The sequence below is a fragment of the Falco biarmicus genome, chromosome 8, assembly GCF_023638135.1.
Source record: "Falco biarmicus isolate bFalBia1 chromosome 8, bFalBia1.pri, whole genome shotgun sequence".
NCBI lineage: Eukaryota > Metazoa > Chordata > Aves > Falconiformes > Falconidae > Falco > Falco biarmicus.
In genome coordinates, this window is record NC_079295.1 from 64907726 (window position 1) to 64929137 (window position 21412).

Below are 21412 nucleotides of genomic sequence, written 5' to 3' on the forward strand. Positions count from 1 at the left end.
GACACTGAACTGACTGCCAGAACCTGCTAGGCTAATTTTACAGTCTCTTTGTACCTGCAGTTCCAGAGGAATCATGCTCTTTACAGTTGTTCTTTCCCTTTTTTATATACTTCAGACCTTCCATTTGTCTTGTACAGCCACTGCACTGGTCTTTCATAAGGCCATTTCCAGAGCTGTGCAATCAGCCAAGACATGAAAAATAAAGCTAGACATGTACAGACAGCAACTTTTAAAATACAGAACTTGGGTTTATTTTGGGCATTGAAACTTTTTTCAATCACTGAATGTGTTAACTTTTCGTGGGATATTTATTATGAAAACACTGTAATTTTATAAAGCCCATTTATAGTGTCTTCCACTTCAGGCTTTTGGGGCTTGTTACACAAATGGCAAGTGCTTTTCCTTTTAGGCAAGTTCAGGTGTGTAAGGACAGAGCTCACATGGGCTTGAACAGAGGAACGAACCTATTGCACCCCTTGGTAAGTGTTAGACTGTACTACATACATCTAATGCTCAAGTGGATCCCTTGGTATCATGTTACAGATCCTGCTGAACAACATTTCAAAACACCCCATTCACTCAATCTCTTACATCGCTCTGAGAAACACTAAATGCCTCCACTTTACAGGTGAGGAAGCTGGTCAGCCATGAGTCAGGTATATGGTGCCAGACTCTTTACTCTGAGACCTCTGCTTCTAGTGCTGGGTTTTCTTCTCCTTTTCTGAAAGATTTCATGGCAAAGGTTTGACACACTGGCACTTAAAAGTGAGGCCTAACAAGCAGGTGTTAAGAGGAACTCTGACGGAATTTGGTGTTCAGGGTGGAGGACTCAAATGTCAGGCTTTTCACTGGTTTTGTTGTGATTTTGCCACCGACCAGGGAACAACTTTATAGAATGGAGATAAGCTGCAAACCCAGTACCCAACCAAACTACCCTTTAGTTTCCAAAAATGTTTTTTCTTGCATGTTGCTGTGGTTAGGAAAAAAAAGACCAGAATACTGCGTTTGTCTTCACTTTGGCCACAAAAGAAGTGACTATTTTTGCAGAACTTATCTGACCAGGTCTGATAGCGGTACTTATCCATAAAGTGCCAAAAGGATAACGATTGGAATTCCTGATGCGTTCATTACTGTCTGCCTACCGACCTCTTCCAGGGTCATCCTTCAGAAGGATGGAGATGAGGCAGCTTCTGACGAACTCGAGGTGCGGGGCCCCTCGGCCAGCGCTGGGCCTGCTGCTCACGGGTGTCTGGGTGGCGCGCAGGCCGCAGGGCCGCTGCTGCAGTTTATTCAGGTTCCAGCTCTGGTTCGCTCGGCCCGGGCTGGGGCGCTCCCCAGAGTGCTGCGAGATGCCATGTACCGAGGCCCCGTGGAGCACTGTCCAGCACCCGTATCCTCGACGGCTCCTTCTTCGGGCGGGCGTCTCCGGGCCCGAGGCGCGGCCACGGGTGGGGGGTGGCGGGACCCCCCCTCGGTCCGGCCTACACAACGGCCGCGGGCCCCGGGGGCTGTGGCGTCTTCGTGTTGCCCTCCGAGGGCCGGGGCCGCCGCCCTCAGCCGCCGTCGGGTGGGCACCGCCAGGCCCGGCCCCTGCGGGTCTCCGGCCGCCCCGCCCGGTGCCTGACAGCCGGGTCAGCCCCACGCCGGGGGTCGGCCCGAGGGGGCCGCGGGCGGCCTGGGCGGGCGCTGCATCCGCCGGGCCTGCGGCTCCCCTCAGCGCCGCGGCGTTGCCATGGCGGCCGCGCGCGCTGCGGCGCGGGGCGGGGCCTGCCGCAGACCCCGGCCCGGCAGCGCAGGCCTCCGCCGCGGGGAGGCGGCGGGGCGGGCGGGCTGCCGCCCTCAGCGTCGGCGCGCAGGAGGACCCGGTGCTTGGCGCTGGAGCCGCCGCGGCGGCTGGAAGATGGATGCGCCGCGCTCGTCCATCGCCGCTCGGCATCCTCTCCTGGCCGCGGCACGGTGAGCGGCGGCCGGGCCCCGCGGCGGCGGAACAATGACCCCGGCCGGCAGCGGCGGGCCGGGGCGAGGGCGGTGGCGGGAGCGGGGGGGCGGTGCGGGGGCGATGGAGGGAGCCGGGGCCGGTGACGGGGCGGAGGGAGAGGTGCGGCAGGACGCAGCCCGCAGCGCCGCACGAAGCCGCCCAGCCGCTACCGGCCCCGCACCACTGCGGCGGGCCGGGCATTGTCGGCCCCGCCGCTGCCGAGGGGCCGCGGCCACAAAGGAGCGGCCGTGCCCGGCGGGGGCGGCGGGCGGCTGGGCCAGGCCTGGGCGCGGCGTGGCCGGGGCGGCTCTCGGGGCACGCGCCCCGCGGGCATCTTGGCTCGCGGCGCATCTTCGCCGGTGCCATTTACACACGCGGTGTCGCCCCGGGGGTCGTGCCCGGCGTGTCTTTTTAGCAACGCGCCCGTGCGTGTCGGGGGGTGCCGGGCGGGTGTTTCCCCCGGCGGGTGTGTGCAAGCGCAGACCCTGCAAGATGAATCCCTTTGTACGTGTAGCACATGCCTTCGTCCCCAGCCATTAGCTGCTGAAACGTGCCTCTTGGGCTGGCGTGCGATTTATCCTTGCATGACCGGATTGCCATCCCTCGGTTTCCTTATGGCTACTTTGGACTGCCAGAGATGGGCGTTTGGGCTGGCGTATGGCGCTGAATACTCCTTTGCAGTCCGCTTCTATTTTTTGTGCTGTGAATGCAAGTATATAAAAGATGCTGAGGACATAGGTATATATTTTAAAAGTTTAATTTGAGCTCTTGTGAGGAAAACGTGAATGAGATGTATTTTTTTTTTTTCAAACATTTGCATTCTGATGCTGTCCTGTGCATCGCTATAAGGTGCCACTTGGAGTCCCGTTCTCAGTGTCTCCCGTTTACTGGGTCAAATTCTGCACTAGTGCTCATCTTGGGCGTGGGTAGCCCATCAGGAGACTGGCTTGTCCCTTTTCAAACAATAATACAAGATTTATTGCTTCTGCTCTGACTCAGGTTTTGCTTCTGTTGATCTGGCCTGCTGCTCGACATACAGATTTCTGTTCCAGGCCTGCTGTACTGTGAACACTAGCTTTGCTGGCACCCAACCAGTTTCAGATTGGTGCTTGAGTGAGGTGGATATCTGGTGATTTGAAGAGGTTCTCTGGGAATGGTTACAATATTGGTGGAGTCTGAGAGTGGTTAGCTGGTAATTGTCGAGGAGGACGTAAGACATGAGTGGTCTATAAGTAATTCTGCAGCAATGGAGAGACACCATGGGTGCCTCAGTAGGACATCAGGCTGCTGGTGTGTCCAGAGGAGGGTGGCCAAGCTGGTGAAAGCCTTGAGAACAAGCCTTACGAGGAGTGGTTGAGGTCACTTGGCTTCTTCAGCTTGAAGAAGAGAAGACCGAAGGGTGGCTTCATCACATCCTGCAGCTTCCTCAAGGAGGGCAGCGAGAGGGGGGTGCTGACCTCCTCTGAGGTGAGCAGTGACAGGACATGGGGGAATGGGGTGAGGCTGTGCCAGGGGAAGTTCAGGTTGGATGGACATCAGGCTCTTTGTGGAGAGGGTGGTCGGTTGCTGGAACAGGCTCTCCAGGGAAGTCATCATGGCACCAAGTCTGTCAGAGTTCAAGGAGAGTCTGGATGGCAGTCTTAGTTTTGTATGGTTTAGTTTTACCTGGTCCTGCAAGGTGCAGGGAGTTGGACTTAATGATCCTTATGGGTACTTTTCAACTTGAGATAGCCTGTGATTCTAATCAAGTTAATTGGGTTGCAGCCAGTTCCACCCTTGCTTCCACAGTGAGCACAGTCCCGAGGAGGAGCCTTGGGGGAAAAGCTGGAAAGCTGCTGTTGGGATTTCCATCGGAGTTGCCTGGCTGCCAGGAGCTGTGGATGTGATTGCCTCTTTGGCCTTATCCCTTTCCCAGAGCTGTGGCAGTGTGGCAGACTGCTAGGATTCTCTGGTTGTCAGCAGAGCTCCTAGCTGAGAGGACCAGGCTGCCAATGGCAGATGCTGCCGCCTTTTTGACTTGCTAATCTTGGACTGACTACTAGCGTCTAAGGTAGAGGAACATGGCCCTTTCGAGCCAGGTACTTCCACAGCATCCACCCCCAAGCCTAACTTCAGGCTCTGTGATACTGCAAGTGCTAATGCATTGCCTCAGCCTCCCTTTTGAAAACCTCCTCCCTGTAACCTTTGAGGGCTTCTGATAATGCCTCTGCTTCCAGAGGCCATTCCCAGCTAAATAATCTTCTGAATAAGAACTTTTGTACCCTGCTTATTAGGAATTGAACCTAAGGTACAGCTAAAGGATGGCTGTGTGTTAAGGAAGTGATCGGCTATTGTAATTTGTAAATGTGTGCTGGGTTCTGGTAGACATTTTAGTATCAGGACCTTAATTAATGTAGCTGGAAAGATGCTGCATAGTTTCTTTGTCATTACAAAGGATAAGTGACCTCAGGGTATTCAAGTCAGGAAAATATTGTGAAATGTAACTGGCAAAATGATCCCAGAATAATTTTTAATTTTTATTTCTATTCATCCATTTGATAGACCGTTGATACTGTGGTTTAAAAAGTCCTCCAACTGTAAAAAAGGTATGGTGATGGATTCTACTGTCATAAGGCTGGTATAACCCAGGTGTAACTGTGAGCAACTGAAATCCAAATAGTTTGTTAATTATAGCATCTTCCCCCCTGTCCCTTCTTTTTAACCAAACTGTGGGAGACTGAAGATGCTTTTTGACTTTCACTACTGAGTCGTGATTGGTTTTCATTGTCGTTGATAGTTGTGCTTTCTGTTTGGTTTGTGAAATTGTAAGGCAGCAAAATAGTCCTTACTAGATACCTGTGACTTTCTAGTCAGTCATTCTTTGTATCTTCTGGGTTCCATCAGATTTCTTTTTAATCTTTGTGCATGGAAATGTGATATTTGCATTTACAAGACTACAGAACAAATGTTTTTGCCCAATTATTTTACTTGAATTTACAATGACATGTTTGTGTTAATGTGTTTCTAAATCAATAGCTTGCTCAGATTCCCAGCAGGTAACTGCTTCAAAGTTCCGCTATAAATCTGTATCACTTGAAGATCTGATCTTCACCAGATGAGAAGAAATTTAGCTTCCCATTCTCAGAGATGGATTCTCTGCTGCTATCTCTTTAGTAATTGTCTACATCTGTGCAAAGCATCTGCGCAATTCTCTGTGTTGTCAGCACTCAATATCCAGAATCCATGAGGGCAGAAAAATGTAGTTTTTGTCGTACTTCAAGTTTTTATAGATCTATTTGAATTTCTCCTTTAAAATATGAGGACTAGCAATCTTTGCCTCAGGAGGTGGGGCTCTATATAGAAAATTCAACAGCATGTTGGAAATGTCATTAAAAAGCTCTACGGTCTAGCCACACTGAATGCTGTCAAGTTAAATGAGCATAAATACAGCTTCTTTGTAAATGACAGAAAAACAGCGTGGGTCATGTTCTGCAGTCTGGATTCTAAAACATCCAGTGAACTTTAAAGGAAAAATAATTGCATGTAAGCACTTACAGGAATGCAGGCTTTCAGCTTATCTCACCAAAATTGATGGTGCTGTACGATTTGCTTGCCATGCGTTTGGGTCGCTGTTGCGTAGCTGAGACACTGTCAGGCATCCTGGAAACTTTAGGACCTGTGTTTTATCTGGAATATTGCATTTAGACATCACAGCCAGTTTTCTATGTTAAATAGTCTAAATCAGCTATTGTCAGAAGAGAAGCAAAGTGAACTGATGTACGTGACCATCTACATAGCATAGTTGAGAAAGAGGCAACTGAATGCAGCAAACCTTTTATTTCACAGCTGCATAATGAAATCCTCTTAGTTAACAGTTTAACAAACACCAAAAAATAAGGAATACAAATGAAGGCTGGATAGAGCACAATTCCATTTCTAACTTTGGATGAAATATCTCTCTATGATGAATAATAAAGCAAAGTGATGTACTTGAAAAAATTGTTTAGATAGAATATCTGCTATGGCATGCCAGGTCATCTTTTATGTTAAAAATTATAATGCAAAGCATAACATTATCTCAGAGTTTTTTATTTATAAAAAATAAAAAAATGAATTATTTGAATTAATTGATGCTGAAATGCATGTTGTCTCCCATTTTCACTTTATGCATTCCTTCCATCTCCACCAGTAATACCTCACAGTTACCGTTTAACACCTGTGCTCCATTTGTCAAGACAGTTGTTGAATTTTTTTGAAATTGTTTATTGTATTATTCTTAAGTGTTTAAGGGAAAGACTTGTTAAACCTTACATTGCATAGACTGTAAACAAAAGGTCTAAGTAACATGGAAATTAAAACTGAGAAGAAGAAACAGCTGTTGGAAATTGCATTGAGGTCCCAGGTGGTTTAGAGTAATCAGTAATGAATGAGCAAATAAAGTTGGGAGAAATGGTGGAGTCAGGGCTTCTGGATATAGGGTTTTTTCCCCCCTGTGTGTGTGCTGGTTTGCTAAAATTGATTTCCTGCCCCCCTCCTATTTTTTTAAATGGATGCAGAAATTTTTCTTTATTAATTTCTATGGTGTATGCAAAATCTTTATAACTCTTAATAGTACCGGTAATAAAAATTAATTAGAATCAATACTGTACTGTTTTATATGTATTTGGGGTAGGCCTGGTGTACAGATATGTTAGTGATGAATTTTATAAAGCCTTAAATTGTATTAATACATAATAGACACTTATATTTTCATGAATATGAATGCTATTTTTGTTCCTGAAGTTCTGTTATTCATGGATAAGTCCTTGGGGTTTTTTACACTGTATTTATTTGTACTTAATATTTAAGGTTCTGCAAACTTCTGTATTCTGTCTCTGTGCATTGGCAAAGAACAAAATGAGATGTAGTCGGGTTTTGAGAATTGGCGAGGAGAATCTGCTTTGATTTAATGCAACCCTTAGTGATATCCCCTTCTCATCTTCCCTCTCTGATGGGAAATTATAATCCGTTTTAGATGAAGAAAGAGTATATGTGGACTGTTGACTTGAAGAATGTGGAATTATTTACAGCTGAAAGAGCAGCTGTGTTGGTGACTATTTGGTGGCTTATAACTAAGCAAAAGTTTGCATTAATTAATTTGGAAGTGCTTTCAGGAATAAACCTGTAGGTTTAGAGGGTGTCTCCTAAGTGTTTCAGAGGCACAACTGATAGCTAATAAACATCCGTGCATATCCAGCAGTATTACTGACCTAGTGGTGTTCAGCCCATGTTCGCAAGGTTCAGTGTGAGCAGATCCCTTTTGAATTGTGTCACATGTTTTTGTGGGTCACAGAATGACCTACATGTTACCATTTTTTTGGAATATGCAGTCAGTGATCTGCGTGGTAGCCTGTTAGGTGAACTCAATGAATTGCCCTTGGAAATTGATTTGAAATTACATACAATAGCTTAATCTCTCTGAAATTACCGTGAATTCTGGTTTCAGATGTAGCCTTAATGGAAATCTGTGTGTTCAGGACAGTATCCTGAATGTCTTACAGGTGAAATATTTTAGGTTTTTTTGTACTTTGTCACGTATGAACCAGCATCTCAGCTGGGTTTAATGGGTGCTGTTTCATGCGTACACCTTTGCCAGTTGAGAATCTGACCCATCCCAGCTTACATGGGAGGAGAATGCTGCTCCCCTGATCTATACTAGCTGATGCTTCCATTTTTAAAGCAGTGCAGTTCAGGTAAAAATCATCCTGTAAATTTCATGGGTAGTTTTCAAATAGTAGACTATAAGGATAACTTCTACATTTAACGTGAGTTTCACTTTTTCCTGGTTGTTTATTTGTCGATTCCTGTTCTTCCCATTACAAGTAGAGCTACTTAAGTGAGCGTGTATGGTGTTACTTGAAAAAGGTTACTTGGTATGCTTTGATTTGATTTGTTGAGAGAGCAGGGAGTGACAGTTACTACTACTATAATCCCTCAGCTGATCAATGTCATTGATGAAAAAGAAGATTTCTGATGTTACCTGGTGAAAGTCTTGTTTTGGACCATTGTTAAAGAGCTTACAGACCTTAGGGATGTTGAAGGAACCAACCTTTCAACATATGATAGAAGGGTGAGAACCACAACAATTCAGAATGAAAAAGAACAACTCTTGAATCTTTCTAGTGAACGTTGCTTGTAATGTTTATATTTTTAAAGGTATTTTGACTCTGGAAGATGGATAGAAATGGCTAATGGGATGTTTACATGCATGTTTCTGCTGAAAAGCTGATGTGAACACACAAACTGTAATTCATGTTGGCTTAGTTTTTGCCAAACTTCCCAGGTGATGGGTTGAATGTTCAGATTCTTTTCCCAGAAAACAGAAAGGACAAGAGGGATACAGGACGTGGGAAATTAGAGCAACATGGACACAAGGTTCTGCAAAGGCATTGATGGTGATATGGTGGGAAAAGAGAATACATGTTTTGAAGTTATATTGAACTGCAAGCTGATAAGAAACTGTGAGATGGTAGTAATCTGGTTGGAAGTAAGGTGTCTAGAACACTTCATTGTAGAGATCTAAGTTGTTACAAGTGAATGCAGGAGGCCAGAATGCAGATTTTTTCTGATTTATTTTGACATATTTCTCTAGTTTTATTTGCTTTAGCAAGACCTGAGATAAAACGGCAAAAACTTTCACAAGTTAATCCTCTTTAATATCTGATGATCTTTAGTACTGGACGTAAAATATCCTCCTGTGATACCTGTAAGACAATAGGTAATCATGGTTATGGCCTTAGAAAGAAAAGGAAGCATTTCCAGGAGAAAGATATGGGACATGAACTTTCTGTCATTGTTTGGTTTTTTCTTGTTTATATGCATTTCAGTTAAAATGTGGTTTTGCTGGCTTGTTACAATCAAAATCAAAGAAAGGAGAGCCTGCTACTATAAACTTCAGGAACCGCAGTGTTTCTGTTTCTGGCTGTACATGTTGTCTCTGGCAGTGGCTGTGCGACCCTACTTGCGTAAAATACATTTACAAAAGCATCTTTTCAGTAAACTAAGAACAGGCCTTGAATAATGCTCAGAGAACAAAACCACTGACATGTTTTCTTAGGCCCTCGTCTAGCAAGGAGCTGGGCAGGTTGGTAGAGTCCATCCTTTTCTGGACAATCCCACCATTCTTAAAGTGTGTCTAATCTGTGTCCATGTACATCTCATGCTGAAAAATATCAATTCCGGAAAATTTCCATTTTCTTTTAGGACAGGGCAAGATTGTGTGTTTTCACTGGTAGTGTTCTTCTCAGTGTGCATCCTGTTTATGGGAACTTCTAGGGAAATAATTGTATGAAAAAGAGACAGATGGTATTTTAGCCACAGAATACTAGAATATTGGTTTAACAAATCTCCTCAGCTTTGCTGCGGATAACAATAATGCTTCTGTCCCCTTTTGACTGTTTCCATGGAGCCGCCAGCAACTTGGATAGGGTTTTTTGGTTCATGTTTTAGAGTGAGGGCCAATGGCAATTTTAGCGTGAGCGGCCTGGCAGCATCAGGTTCATCCTGCATTCCTTGTGCAGAGAGAGCCCTGAATCTAAGGGATATTGCCAGTTCCATTCTGAAGGTATTTTAATATTCCTGAAAATTGTTGTGGTATTGATTAAAAATCTACTACAGTACTGTGATTTTTGTGCAATCAAAAGCAGGGGGTGGTTAGGTTAGGATCTGTTCTGAAGTGCTGTTTATCACCATTTGGTGGAATAAAAGATGAAATACAGAACAGAATTGTGTAAATGCTGCAAATATTTGCAGCAACTCTGAGCTGAGTTTTTGGGTTGTTATTGGGATGTTGAATTATAATTTTGTACTGAAATAATTGGGTTTTTAACCATGGTTTTCATGAATCATGTATTCTGTTATGTGGTATAACACACGCAGTGTGGAATGCGATAACTAGGGCTTGAATTTTATTCTGAAATAACGCAAAGCATAGGTGAAACCTGGTAAATAAAAAACAAAACAAAACCTTAATTTTGGATTTGTTTGAATCCCACTAGCAAAACGAGACAGGTTTTGGGGAGCTAGGGAGTTGCATATGGCCAGTGTTCCCCTTGTAGCTAACAGAATTGTTGCAGTGATGGGAATTGGCTTACGTGGAAATGTTATTTCCTTAAAATATTAAGACCAGATCAATGAACAAGCATGGATCCAGTCTGGCTACTGGAATGAAATTTCCAGCAGGTAAGCACTGGAACTACTACTCCAGTTCCAAGAGAGTGTCACCATTTTGTGGGAGTGGAAAATGTCTCTCAAAATTGTTCCAGATCATTGGCAGAGATGGTGAAATAAAGCAGGGCCACAAGGATTTGCTGAGGATGAAAAACCTTCACAGTGGTATTTGCATTAGTTTTCTTAATTTGCATTAAGAACCTGCAAACCCAGGGAAGAACTACTAAAGGCCGCAGAGTTTTATTTGTCTAAAGCTTGCAGAAGAAGTTGTCTTTTTGTCTGACATAGGGGTGGGTGTTAGTGTTTATCCCTGAACTGCCCTCAGGCTTCTGTAATTGATGGAAAGGCGTAACAGCTTGATTTGGTGTTCTGAGTTGCTGTGTTCTGAACTTCTGGTTCTAGAATCAGTGTTGGGGTCTAGAGCCAGGGTGCTTGGATCTACAGTCTCTATTTGGAAAATCCCCTGATGTTAGGATTACCTCACCTGAATCCCAGCACCCTTTTCTGGAGGAGAGTTGGGTCAGCGGAGTTCTGAAATTAGCATGTTAATCCTTACCATGGCAAGAGTTGAAGTGCTGGCTCTGGGCCCTGAGGAAAACAAGTTTAGGTTAGAGTTTCTGTTTGTTCACATAGCTAAATCCACTTCACAGTGGAATGAATGTCACCCTCTCCTTGAGCAGAGCTGTGTGTCTGGTAGCAGGGCTTTGGGAAGGCACATGTGTATGACTTGTGGTCCCTGTCTGCTCATGCCCTCAGAAAGCAGAAAATTTAAATATAAGTAAAATAGAAATATGACCCTTAGCATGAGATCAGGTGGCATGAGACCATTCTGTGGGCAAGAAAAAAAAAAGCGCTTCTTCCTTTAAGTGCAATTTCAGATACAAGCAACTTGTTCAGTGGTGATAAAATGACTTGCCCACGTGACAGGTTCCTCTTTAGTAGAACATAGGTGATTAGACAAACGAGACAGTTCAAGAATTTGTGATAGGCCTTCCCTAATATTTTAGGTGCTGTGTTATCCCCAGAAACTTCCTCCCGGACTTTGCAGATTTTGGAGGATTCAGTCAGAGAATGAAAAGCAGATTAGTCTGCTCTGTTACAGGTGACCAGTTGATCTCTTGAGGACAGAAGATAAGAGCTGATGCTTGCACCAACATCCTTTCTGAAGTATTTTTTTCTTTGTGGTGGTGACTTCTGAGAAAGGTGAATGTCACACTGGGTATCACTGAATATTGCTGGGAGTAAGGAAGAATACTTGGTCACATGTGCCATGTTTCTCATTGTTGGTGGAACAGGTTAATACTAACAGTTCACTGAGCTATTAACTTTTAAATACTGTTGAGTAGTGATTGTCAGTGTCAGTTGTGCTGAACTGCTCAGTGTTTACTTGCATTTCTGCTGTCCTCCCATGCACGGAGGAGCTGAAACTGACCTCCCACTCTGGAGATCGTGAGTCCATTGATAAGTTTTCTTTTTTGGTAAGCCTCACAGAGTCAAGTATACTAGTACGGATAGCGAGCATATGTGCATTAAACACCTTACTCTGCTGCTACAAGGGGAGCATTAGCACTTATAGAAATGCTGATGAGGTTCTGAACTGCAGCCTAGGTTCAGTGAGACCACAAAATCCAAACTTGGCAAGGGGCTGGCCTGACAATAACTTACATGGAGGCAGAGTTTTTTCCAGAGTTAGCATGCAATGTTGATTTGATTTGAAGTGTATGTTTGGTGATACTGCACGTTGGAATCCAACCGGACAAGGGTTTACAGCTTCTTTAGTCTGCTTTCCTTATTCATGAAGGAAGCAAGTCTTTCTGGCAGCTCTATAGATCAGCGCAAGAGTGGAAACTGGTGAAAAGTAGTTGCTATCTATTAAGATTTTTTTTCTTTATGCTGTAAAAACTGCTCTGCCAACTAGTTGATGTCAGATTTGGTAAATAAATCTTTACAGAACTCACAGGTGGTGTGAACTGAAGCATCCCGTTTGCTACAGTTTTCAACAACATTTAATTAGTGCTTGGTTTGATGGAGTTGCTTGGTTTTGACACAGCTGTTTCATTTTTAAGTGTGACAGTTTATAAATCAAAGTAGTATTCTCAACAATGATGCATTGATTTCACAATAGCAGGGCAATTTAATAAGACTGTTTCAGTATTTCCAAAAAAGAAATATCAAAGTTTCCATTTCTTTTCTGTTCAGCAGGGAAATTCTTAATTTTCAGGACTTCCCACACTACATAAATTATGATATTTTTTTTTAAACCAACTCTAGATTTTGAGACTATATTGAAACCTACTTAGATTTGACCCCTTTTCCTCCCTCCCCCTCATCCTGCAGGACTTTCTAATTTTTTTAATGCTGAGAAGGGAAGAGATTTAGAAATTACACAGAGCGGATTTGTCTTACAGTATTAATCATGATCTGGTCTAGAATTCCATGCCTTCAGACTCAACAGGGTCAGTACAATTTTAGGGACAGATGCAGCCAGATGATTAATAGGGTCATATTGTGAACTTATTTGGATCTGTGAAGATGCGTTGTGCAGATAATTATTTTCTTTATTGATGATGCTGGGGTCTTTGGGGGGACAAAGAAGTAAATGATGTTGACCAAGAAAATAAAGCATAACACTGCTAGGTTTGGAAACAAAACCACAAGCCTAATGTTTCTCATTACTTTTAGCGATATGACAAAATATTATGCTTTTTGTGCTGCATATTAGTAAATACTGTTATGACAGTGGACTTCCATGTGGCTTTTTAATGCATAAATACATGCTTGTCTCTTGGTCAACATTTTGTATTCCTAATCCTAGCCTAATCTATGTTTAGCATGATTTGTCTCTTTGTTTATTGTATCTGTGCCACTGCCTGTATCTAAACTATTGCTTCCAAAAGTGATGAAGGATACCTCCTGTCTAAAAGGAGCTATCATCTATTGAAGAACTGTGCAATTTTTTTGTATGTGCGAAGATGCACAGGTGTCTGATCCTCTTTTGCCCTTGTGGTAGTGGGGTGCACTGTCTCATCAATTGGGAATACATTTCTATCTCCCCTCCCATGGACACATGGGCCTCTGAGAAGTCCTAGAAGAGGGGCATTTGCCATCAAGTAATTTATGTAAGGCTCATGTTTGAGATACATTAACCATTGAGAGATGCCAAGGAATAACAGTTAGTGGCTGCTGAAACTACTAGTTTTTGATTTCTATACAAGCAAATGTGTTTTCAAAAACACCGTATACACTTAAACCTCCTGGTGGGCATAGCCTGTCAAAACGGCAATACATTTTCCTTTGGGTCTTTAAAATTGGATGCCTGAAGAGAATGTTTACTGGCAAAAGGCCATATATCTATTTCACAACTGTATGAACAGTACATACGGGATGCCCAGTAAGTCTCCTAGATGGCTAATAATGAAAATTTCCTCCATGAAGTGTAGTTTCGTATTTTTTGGTAAAGATTTTGATCACTAAGAAGAACTTCAAATTTTTATACAGACCTTTGCTATGCCAGAATAATACGTTAGGGATGTGCATAGGCTTAAGATGGAGATGCCATTTGAGGGTGGGGGGAATCTTCTATCATCTCCTTTGCAGGTAGGAGAGACAGAAAGTAGAATAATGGTTTTTAATGTGTTTGTTGTTAAAATAACTGTTTTCAAGGACCTGGAAAAAGGTATGGATGTCAGGGAACAGTCAATGTATTAGCAAGTAACTGAAACATCTGATCCAGTTCTAGTAAAACACTGTCCTCTGTCACTTAAGACTTGACAGAAATAATCTGTGCAGTGCTCAAGAAAAACAGCATCAAATTCCCTATGTCTATATGGGAGTTGCCAAACTACTGCCCAAATTAGAAGTCTGCAAACTGTGATTCTACAAGTTGAAAATGTAGCACTACTGAAGAGCGGTCTAGGAAACACAGAAGTTCAGGAAATCTCTCAACACCTAGCCAGGAAAACATCACTGTCTTCAGGTCATAGAACCATAGGATGGTTTTGGTTGGAAGGGATCTTTAAAGATCATTTAGGACATCTTTCACTAGATCAAGCTGCTTAAAGCTCCATTCTACCTGACCATGAACACTCCCAGGGATGGAGCATCCACAGATTCTCTGGGCAACCTGTTGCAGTGCCTCATCATCTTCAGAGTGAAGAATTCCTTCCTACTACCTAATCTAAATCTGTCCTCTTTCAGTTTAAAACCATATACCTTTCCCATCTTATTATTGCACTTGCATCTTATCGTTGTGGGATGTGATAAAATTACATGGGGCATATCCCTATGTGGGGCTTAAAGTCCATGAATAACACTTTCTCACAGTTATGCATACACTTTGTTTTATCCTGTTAGTAACTGGGAGCAAATACCATAGTTGGAAATACAGCTAACACTTTATTTTGTTACAGAAGTGGTAAAATAATTGGTATTATTTACCTCCTGCATTGGAAAGGCAGAAAATGTGTTAAATGTTTGAAATTCCACCATGTGGAATGAGATCGTAAAACTATGCCTGAGCAGAATTTATTGTATTCTGCAATGTTTTGACCTGATGCTTCTTGATAAAGCAAAGTGTTGTGTGTACCACATCGAACTCCAGAAATCAGTAATACGCCTAAAAAGCAGCGTGATATGCCTCATAAAACAGAAACCTGGGGTGATACAATTATCCAAAATACTTCACTATATATTTTATGTGTAGATATATGCTTGGATTTAAAACAAACACTTCTTTGAAATGAAAATTATAATCATGATTGGTTGTCATTTTTTTCCTTGACAAACTTGTATCACACAAACAAAACTGGATTTCTCAAAAGTAGAGTTCAGCCACTGTGTACCAGCTATAGCCTATGCTAGCTATTCAGCCAAAGCCACACTTAACTTCATAAGTTGATTTATTTTGCTTATTTTGCTTTGAATCCAAAGATACTTCATAGATCCCTCAGCTAAAATACTTTTTTTTTTTCTGTGTGGAAAAAGGATTTTCTATTTTGAGAGGAGACTGCTGAGTCTGTACTTATCTTTCACAATAACCCAAGATGTTTTAGGACTCCTGTGGCTGGATCGGATAAATCACTGCTTTGAATTGTGGTACCATTATATTCATCTCCCTTCAAGAATGCAACACCTGTTAGTGAATATTTTCTGTTCTCTGCAGCTTGCACTGCCAGAGTTTTGTGTAGTTTGTTCCAAGTTATTTTATTTGAATCTCAATCTGGTGTGTCAAAACACATCTATGATTACAGTATATGTCTTCTAGCATTCATGTTTGTGGTATGAAAAGCTGGAGTGACACTGAAAAGAGCCCAAGCATCCACTGGAGAGGTTACTCAGCGGAGGTGCGAGTTGGGTACTTGTGCCCATCTTCAATATACATCTAGGGCAGACAATAGCTGTACAGCAAAGGGGACTGTTTGATTATGTTTCACTTTAAACCTTATTTTGTATTTAAACTTTAATTGGGCTAAATGATGCTTCTGTGGATCTCATTGGGGAGAGGAAATTAAGACATGTCATTATGAATAATCTGAATTCTGTTTAACGCAGCTGAAGTGTTGTTAGTCAAACCAGAGCTATGAGTTCTCAGCCTCTCACCGCCAACGCATCACTACAGCACTCTAGTACGCGTGTGGCATTTTTCAAAGAGCAAGAAAAAATATTAGTACATTAATTTATTCGTTCATCAAGATGAAAGGCAGCATGGCTGATTAAGATTCTAAGAGTAAATAGAATTCTGTTTCATTATTTTTTCCCTAAGTCCCCAGGCTCAGCTGTACATCTTACAAATTCACTTACCCTGGGAGACATCCTGGTCTTCTACTTTATGCTCCTGTTGCAGTCAGTCACAAAGTTCCCTTTTACTTTAGCACTGTTCAGGCATACTGGTAAAGTAGTTTTCAACTGAAGGCACTTTTTCATATTTCAAGTAAGTTTGGGTTTTTTTAACTGCAGTTTGGTAGCCGAGTAGATAAATACTTGATTGGAACTTCTTGTTAGGGGGAGGGAAACGGAGAGCTCAGTACAACAGTTTTTCAGTGTTTATCTGTGAAGTTATTTCACACAAGTGTTTCTCTGAGTTCTGCAGTTTCAGATACCTCTTGTATTTGGTGGCCCTCATTAGGCAGCTGTTGCATAATTAGCAGAGTCTTCCTTTTTGCTATAAATGTACATCTATATGCATATTCTTCTGTAATGAGGCCTACTGGGAGATGCAGTAGTGACAGACTTAAGTGACTGTGATGACTGTTACACAGGTGCATGCTGTGCATGGTGTACAAAGTGGACAGCAGCACCCAGGGTTAGAAAAGGGGTAGGTTTTTCTGTCTTTTGGAAAGTGCTTTCATCACAGTAATTGCAATAGGATTTTTGAACAAGTTAAGACCACTGGGTCAGTGACTACATCTTAATTTTTCCTCTGTCTGTCGCTATGCTGCGTAATAACTGAGGAAGACTTAATTCTAAGGATTCATTAGTGTGTGAGATTGCTGCTGTGGTTTTAACTGAAATAGTATTGCTGAACCGGGACCCTTTGTTCTGAAATACAGGTTCGAATTTTGTACATCATATCAGTCTCCGTACATTAAAAGGAGATATGTTACTGTATTTTGTCTGCTTTGCTTTCTGATACTGATGGTAAATCCCATTTGATTTTCTGGCTAAACAAGGTCTGTGGTTGCTTTTGGTTTTGCAAACAGCACTCCATAGCTGCAGCATGCTAGGGAACGTGGTCCACAGTTTGCAAGTGACCTTCTCCTATCAGCCTTAGTATTAAGCTGCTGTCATAATGTCCTGATGCTGTCATTGTAGCACTCCAGAGAAGAACAGGGATGAGTAAAGAGCCACAAGAAATGCTGTACCTTCAGATGAGGGTTTGATCAGGTTCACTGAAACAGCCTCAAAATTCCCTCTTGGGTTAAAAACACAGGGAAATGAAGTTACTTTCTTTCCCTTCCTCCCACTGGTGCATGCAGGTTTTTGTGGAGCTAAGCAGACTTTTATACTTTGAGGCCTCTCTACTTCTTTTGAATACAGGTGATTATGATCTGTTTGTTTTGTACTTGAAGTAAGTAGAAAATGAAAATTAATGTGCAGCCTGACAATAATGCAAGAAAGCTTGCCTGGAATGTAGCATCAGAGTGCCGATTTGTTGCTCCTACAAAGCTTTACCACTGTCGCTGCAGTATGCACTACCCTGTCTTTGCAGGCTTCATTTTTCAGCACTTTGCCCTTCTCCAAACAGATAAACCGATCTTTTCCAACATTGCAAACCAGATCTCCAAACGTTCCCTGTCTGCATCTGCAAGTGGGAATAATAATGCTATCAAATGAAAGTGAACACAGGGATGATGATGATGTTTGCCTAATGTCCAGTATTTTATTTTGTGTGGTTAACAACCAGATGTTAAAACTTCTGTGGTTATATTATGGTGTGATATTGCCATTCCTTGTGTCATTTTTAAGCTAGGATCTTATCCTCCTAAAGATACAGGCACTCATTTCTCACCCTGTGGCACATTGTAAGATACTACACGCTGAAAATAAATCCTTGTGATTAACATCTTGCATTGCCTGTGCCTTAGATTTAGTGGCCAGTATCTTGCCTTATTCTGTAGCTAGAAAGCACAAATTATTTGGAAGCTCAACACGCTCAGAGGCTTTCTGGAATTATAAATAGAATAGTTCAGTTGGAAGGGACCTATAATGATAGTCTAGTCCAACTGCTGACCGCTTCAGGGCTGACCAAAAGCTAAAGCGTGTTATTAAGGGCATTGTCCAAACGCCTCTTTAAACACTGACAAGCGCGGGGCATCGACTGCCTCTCCAGGAAGCCTGTTGCAGTGTCTGACCACCCTCTCGGTAAAGAAATGTGTCCGTTCCCTTTTGTCCAGCCTGAACCTCCCCTGGCACAGCTTTGAGCCGTCCCCGTCCCCACGCATCCTGTCCCTGGATCTGAGGGAGCAGAGATCACCTCCCTCTCCACGTCCCCTCCTCAGAGCTGCAGAGAGCAACGGGGTCGCCCCTCAGCCTCTGCCCCAAACTAGGCAAACCCAGAGTCCTGGGCGGCTGCTGGCGGGATGTGCCTTCCAGCCCCTCACCAGCTCCGTTGCCCTCTCTGGACACATTCGAGGACCTTCACATCCTTCTCAAATGGTGGGGCCCAGCGGCGCAGGCAGCGCTCTAAGTGAGGCCGCAGCAGCGCTGGGCACAGTGGGACAGTCCCCTCCTGACCGGCGGGCTGAGCTGTGGCTGATGCCCCCGGGATGCGGTTTGCCCTCTTGGTGCCAGGGCTCGCTGCTGGCTCCTCTTGAGCTGCTGCCCACCAGCACCCACAGGTCCCTTGCTGCAGGGCTGCTCTCCAGCCACTCCTCTCCCAGTTTGTGCTGGCGTCAGGCATAATCCTTCCCAGGGGCAGAAGCTGGCAGGATGGATGGGACCAGATCATCAAAAGCAATGAATTTTTGTTACTTGAGCATCTGGCTCATTACTGAGACATCAGCTGTTAAAGCTCAGGTGTGGACTGGAAAAAAAGAAGCTGCCAAACAAGAGGATGCTCTCTTAGTTATTGCTAGGACCTGAATTGGAGGTTTCAGGTTCTGAAACTTGAGATGTTAAAGTGTAAACCTAAGGACGCAGGACCTGACTATTTATTTTAAAGCTACTTAGACCATTAAGAGTGAAGACGAGACTGGTGGTATTTTTGAAAGACATGAGGTAAGTGTCCCCACTTCACATGGGAGTTAAGTTAGAGCCCAGGCACTGCTGAGAACCCCTTGTGAATGTTTTGGTGCTTTATTACCTTTATAAATCTGGTCGTGCATTCCCACAGATGGTAGCTTTGGGAGAGTTCTGTTCTCTGGATCAGGCACAGAGGGGAAAACAAAATATATACTGAACAGTGGGTTGTACCGAGGTGCTGCTTGTCAGAGCAAGCCGAGCTCTGATGGATGGGAGTTTAAATGCTTTCAATTTTCCCACCACTAAAGAGAAAAAAGGTTTGTTCAACCACTGTTGATTTTATTTGTTTAAAGGAAAATATTACAGCTGGAATTTTCACAAAGCTTAAAGAGTTATGGGCCCAAATTCCACTGAGTATTTTGGCACAAAATACGCAGGAGGAGGCATTCTTAGTCTCTTTTTTGGGTCCACTTCTGTTATGTGTTTGAAGGCCAGATGATGAAAGAATCATTGGGATGAGCTGATTTCTCTGCCCTTGCTAAATGTAGGTGTAAAACCCTGCGCTTCTTGACCTTTCAGTAAGAATTCCAGCTGGGTTTCAGGGGAGTGCGCTGCTACAGTCCTGGTTCTAAGCAGGAACTTCAGAGTGACCAAAGCAAAGACAGGGGCCTGGGGAACGCGCCCTGCAGGGCTCGCCCGGCTCTCCTGCATCCAGAGCCTTCGACTGTTCCCCCATCACCCAGATCAATTCCAATTTGCTGGCTTTTTCTGAGTGTGCTGAAGCCGTGTTTCTGCTCTGGCTGTGTGTGTGGAGGTGCCCTAGGAAGTGCACACAGCAGCAAGAAGCCAACTCGCCTCAGCACTGTGTAACCAGCTGGGCCGCAGGAGGGCTGCGGCCTGCGAGCCTCCGTGCCCCGGCATGCTCACCTGGAGAGGTGACAGCAGTTTTAGACAAAATCACCTGTTACTTTGGTAAGTACGTTTTGGAACCTGGCCCTTGTGGCCAAGCTCACCACGGTCACTTCTAACCACGTGCTGCAGCCCTGTGCTGTCGGTGGCCTAGGGGACAGCCATGGCTGGCCGCCTCTCTCAGGCTGCAGTGACAGAAGGTAGGGCTCCCTCACTGCACGGGTCATCGGGCACTGCATGGCTGTCCAGGCCCAGTACTTTGGAGAGTCGATTAAAGAAGGTAGTGATGTGGATGGCTGAGAGAGAGACAAGGCAAAGGGGCCTAGGTGCCCAGAGGCCTGTGTGTGGGCCAGATAGCTGCCTTCCCTTGGCTGCGTGGGCAGGCTACATGGGTCTTGTTTTGGGAACGCTGAATGCCAGAGCCCATGTTCTCGTGGCTAGATGTTGCCTGGGTGTATGTGATTACCTGTTAATTATCTGCGTATGTCATCCCCATCATCCTGCCCCCCCCCCCCCCCCAGCTCCCCCGGAGCACTGAGGGAGAGGAGCATGTGAGGGTGTAGAAGTGGTTGGGGCAGGCAGATTTCTGGGGGCCTGGTATCTCTTCCAATTGTTATTTGAAACTGATTCCCCATAAGAAAAAACATAAGTTTTCCTCCCAAGGAGCTCCCAAAATAAAACAGCAAGTCTCTTTCAACTGAGATGAGAAATAAACTGGGATTCGTTGTGTTCTCCCGTTGTTCTGATTTTTAGCTTCCCTGGGATCATGTTTTGGGGACTGTTTTTCTCTTGTTTTTCACAACAGCTGTAGGCAAGAGTGATAGAGTGATGGGAGCACAACATAATTTTTTTCTTTTTTTTTTTTTTTTTTAATGGCTTATCAGGCTGGTGCAGTTTTTCTGAGTCACTACTTGCCAGTGAAACCCTCCTGTGTCACCCATGGATGTGGCAATTTAAACCTGAGGTGAAGAGAGGGTAAAATATGTCCTAACGTGCCCAGGATCACTTATCTGTGGCTAGAAGGAGCTTGGGACTTGTGTTTTAAAGGCTTCATAGGTTTGCACTGTTTTGAAATTCATAGACAAACTACCAAGTAACTACTATGTGGAAAAGGCATGCATAGTCTGAAGTTATGTCATTAGGTATATGCACTTGAACATAGGCCTGTATGTCTAGCCACACATAAAAGATGTGTAACATAGTGTGTTTACTGGGGCACAAGCAAAATTCACTTTATGCATATTATTTTCTAAGTGTGTGACCTTGACCTTCTGTACCCACAGTCGAGTTACATCCACCGTGTGTAGTATGTTTGTCCCCTATGTTAATTTCATTTTGCAATGCACAATTTGGGCATCACGTTTCAAGTGGATCTTGTACGTAATTCATGGGAAAAGCAAACCCATGGTTCAGAAGACAAAAATTGTCTGGCTAGATTCCACTAATGCACTTTATTATAGTAAAACAAGATAAAATGGCTAAGATTCTTAGCACAAGTGGGTAGAGTCAAACAGGGAGCTATTGCAATGCTGTAAGAGAACGATGGCCTCGGCTATTTTCCTGACAAGGCCCCAGGCAATTCCTGTAACATAAATATAGGCTCGCCTGTCAGATGTGCGAACTGGAGCATGCCTGTGGCTGTTTGATTGGTACGTGCTT

General features: G+C 43.8%; 1 protein-coding gene across 1 annotated transcript in view; it reads left to right on the forward strand.

Annotated features, from left to right (window-relative positions):
• The first annotated feature begins 1826 nt into the window (after positions 1 to 1826).
• Positions 1827 to 21412, forward strand: part of JAKMIP2 (janus kinase and microtubule interacting protein 2) — a 62609-nt gene continuing 43023 nt past the window's right edge. The window contains exon 1 of the mRNA XM_056350281.1: positions 1827 to 1956. The gene's annotated coding sequence lies outside the window, so the exon portion shown is untranslated. The remainder of the gene's footprint in view (positions 1957 to 21412) is intronic.